Here is a 3,966-nt window from a genome sequence, read left to right as displayed (position 1 = left end):
GTGACACGTGTATTGATACCAATGTAATGGTCCAGATCTGATTTAAATGACTCTTCACTGATTTAAGGTTTTATTAGTTGTACCAGATCTGGATCATTGTATTGGTATCAATACACGTGTCACCCCCTGAAGGTGGTATTTCACGGAATTGTACGAGATCATAATTACAGACGATTTCAACCCCTATGTTTGGTAGCCAAGAGAAGAGAAGAAAGTACAAAAATACTTTTTTCTTAATTTAAGAATTTCTTTTTGTACTTGACATATCTTGATCCAAAATAAGATTTAATTTTTATTTTCAAAATTCACCTGGGGAAATGAAAAGTTTTCTTTTGTTAAAAAAAGAAAAAATCTTGCCAAAAATAGTAAAAAAATAAGAAAATACAAAAACTTTTCTTTTATTCTTTTTTAATGGTAATGTTTTATTTTCTCACAATTTTTTTTTTTTTTTTTCTTCTCTTCTCTTGTCTACCAAGCATTGTAAGATATGGACGAGCATGTAGAAGAAGAACAACGGGGAGGCTTCCCACACGCACGTCCGCATATCCAATATCAAACCGTCAGTGTACGGAAGGTAACGGCGGCTTTCAAGACGCCACCTGTTATGTCTCCAAGATATCCTATTATGATAAGGACATTTTCGTCAATCCAAACTTTTCATATTAAAAGACCTCCGACGTAAACAGGTCACCAACACGTGTGGCAACCGCAAAAAATGTGAAATGTCGGTAGCAGCTGAGTCAACTCAAACCTCATGAGTCAAAGTAGACAATAAAAATATCGCCAACGCACGATTTAATCGCCACATTCGAATGTTCTTGCTATTGTGCGCCGTTCTCCCTTCGAAACTCCCACTATATAAACAACCCCATAGATATCTCCTTCGTCATCACCTCTCTTTTAGGACTCATAAGCTCTTCTTCAGCTCATCTTCAGCTTTTCATAAGCTTCCATTTCTTCACTTCTCTGCAACAAATGGCGGCAGCTCCGATGCTCGACTCGACCTTCGGTGTCGACAAGCTCACTTACGAGATCTTCTCTATCCTTGAAAACAAGTTCCTCTTTGGTTACGAAGATGAGAAACTTCTTCTCTCTGGAAAATCAGAAATTCCAGTTGAAACACTTAATTCCGGAAAGAATGTCACCGGAAAGGTCAGAATTCTCTCAATCGACGGCAGCGGCGCCACAGATGGCCTCCTAGCTGGAAAATCCCTTGCGCATCTCGAAGCCTATCTACAAAAGAAAGCCGACAATGCCAATGCTCGGATCGCCGATTACTTCGACGTGGTCGCCGGAGCTGGTCATGGCGGGATACTTGCGGCTCTTTTATTCACTCGTGGGAAAGACGGCCGTCCAATGTTGACCGCCGATGAGGCGCTGCGGTTCATTGTTGAGAATCGTCGGAAAATCAGTCCTTCCTCGCCGGTCGGTTCGTTCCGGCGAATTTTCCGATCAACTAAGGCTGAGAAGCTGTTTCGTCGGACTTTTGGAGAGTCAACGCTTAAGGATACGGTGAAGCCGGTTCTGATTCCATGCTACGATCTCTCAACTCGTGCGCCCTTCTTGTTTTCCCGCGCTGATGCGTTGGAAACAGACGGCTACGATTTCAAGATGTGGGAGGTGTGTGTTGCCACCTCGGCAGATCCTACAGTCGTAGGTGCAGTTGAGATGAAGTCAATGGATCAGAGAACTAGGATCTTGGCCGTTGATGGTGGGGTTTCAATGAATAATCCAACGGCAGCAGCAATCACGCACGTGCTAAATAACAAGCACGAGTTTCCATTCTGTGGTGGAGTAGAGGATTTACTTGTGGTGTCGCTTGGGAACGGAGAGTCAGTTTCCGGCGGCCGGGATCTCACACCGTCGGCCAGAGTTCGTTAGGATCGCCGGTGAAGGTGCTTCCGATATGGTGAGTTCCAACTTTAGCTCAGCTGTGTACACTTTGTTCCTTTGCAAAATTTTTAAACGAAAACGAAAAGACAAAAATACCCTTGGAAACCTTTACATTTCTCCATCACCAAGTTCAATTTATTAGTCACTTTAATCTTTAATTAACACTAATCATGAATGTCTTAAACTAATCATGTTTGTTCTTTTGTTGTAATTCAATAGGTTGATCAAGCTGTTTCAATGGCATTCAGTCACGCCCAGACAAATAACTATATTCGAATCCAGGCGACCGGATTTGACGCCGGAAAGTACCGAAAAAGTGCAAAATCGCCGGCAAATGGAGCAGCTCTGTTGGGCATTGCAGAAGAGATGTTGAAACATAAGAATGTTGAGTCTTTACTCTTTAAGGGGAAGAAAATTATCCAGAACACAAATTCAGAGAAGCTTGAGTGGTTTGCAGGAGAGGTAATTAAGGAGCATGAGAGGAGAAAAACAAGTCCTATCCCAACAGTCATCTTTAAGCAAGCATCTCCCAGAACTTCATCAGCTACTGTATCTACTGAATCTTCATATTAGATGTACCAACACTATTTTTTTAGGGCTTAATTTGGTTGATCTTGTAGGTTCTTGCAGCTCTTGATGAATCAGAACATGAGAGCCTGGGCTGAGCTAAAATCCCTCTATAGGGATTTTATTAGGTTAGATAGTGTTGAGTATGTAAATGAGACTAGTGGAAAATTTATTGTAATTAATTAAAGGATTTCTGAACAGAATTATCTTTCCCTCTTCTTTCTTTTTTTTGTTTGATGTATAGTAATCATCTTGACCTTTCAATTTTTAGCCTAGTATGGTGAGGTTTAAAATCTATTAAAAGCATCTATAAACCTTTAAAATTGATTTTACTTGGGTCATTCGTTTCTTTTTTCTTCATAAATCTCTTTTTTGGGAGGGTGGGGTGAAAGGGAAGGAAATACAAATTTTGTAACCCAAAAAGTCGAAAGGATAAAAACGATAAGCATACTAAGTATATGCTAGGCCTAAGACTTGAGCCAAATTGAAGGATGGTTTTGGCATATTCTTCTATTATAATAATAATAATAATAATAATTTTAATGCCGAATTTTGTGGTCTAATTCAATCACATGCTTCACCAGGCAGTGGACCCCAACAAAATACCTTCCTCTTACAGAGCATCTTTTGCCTTGTATTATATCTTCAATTAGTTTTTTCCCTTATCGGCAAAGATTAGAGATTTTCTCTAGTTTGTCATCAACTTTTGATATGTGAAAAGGTGATATGGCAATTTTGATAGTATGAATATATAAAAAAAAAAGAGATCAAATTAGCTACTTGTAACATTTCATCAAATTAACTACTTATATCTTTCCATGTATTTTTAGTTATCCTTTTCCTTTTAAAAGCTTTTTTTTTTTTTTACTAGATTGTCAGAGTTTATTTAATCACTTAGGCAATTCCAATTCAATCGAACTTCAGTGTTAGATTTAGTATGCATCTTAGGTTGATAATGCATTCAAATAAAATATATCAAATATAGCCTTAATTCTAAATAATTTCAAAGTATGATTGTATGATTGTATGGTTCATTCTTTTTTAGTCATGATTTAAAGTTGAGATTTCAGTGGTGAGGTGTCTAGTATTGACAAAATATTGAGGTTGAAAAGATGAGTGACATATATATTATGGGAAAAGGACAAGTATATGTGTGTGTGTGTGTGGTTTAAGTAAATAGAGGTCTAGAATCTAGATATTTAAGATCATGGGTGGAGTACTAAAACTGCACCTGATATGATTTCTTAGAAATTATTGATTATTAACATAGGAATGCATACCAAACGTAATCTACACGTAAAAAGGGTCTTTGATGTTCTCATATACACACCATTTTATCTTTATTTAATTTACCACATGAAAAATATTGATGACGTCTCTAATCTTTTTAGACTAAGAAAAATTATATTCAAATTATTATTTTTGCAATTTTCTTTTTTACCATGTGGCAAACGTTGATTTGCTGCAGTTTAATAAGTGTGCAGAAGGTGTGTCCTGCATGCTTTT

The 3,966-nt window shown here is 37.7% G+C and overlaps 1 pseudogene; it reads left to right on the top strand.

Moving 5' to 3' along the window:
- The first annotated feature begins 894 nt into the window (after window positions 1-894).
- LOC122063899 lies at window positions 895-2,679 on the top strand (annotated as a pseudogene).
- Window positions 2,680-3,966: the final 1,287 nt, after the last annotated feature.

The sequence above is a fragment of the Macadamia integrifolia genome, unplaced genomic scaffold (assembly GCF_013358625.1).
Source record: "Macadamia integrifolia cultivar HAES 741 unplaced genomic scaffold, SCU_Mint_v3 scaffold149, whole genome shotgun sequence".
NCBI classification, from domain to species: domain Eukaryota; kingdom Viridiplantae; phylum Streptophyta; class Magnoliopsida; order Proteales; family Proteaceae; genus Macadamia; species Macadamia integrifolia.
This window is presented reverse-complemented; position numbering and strand designations above follow the sequence as displayed.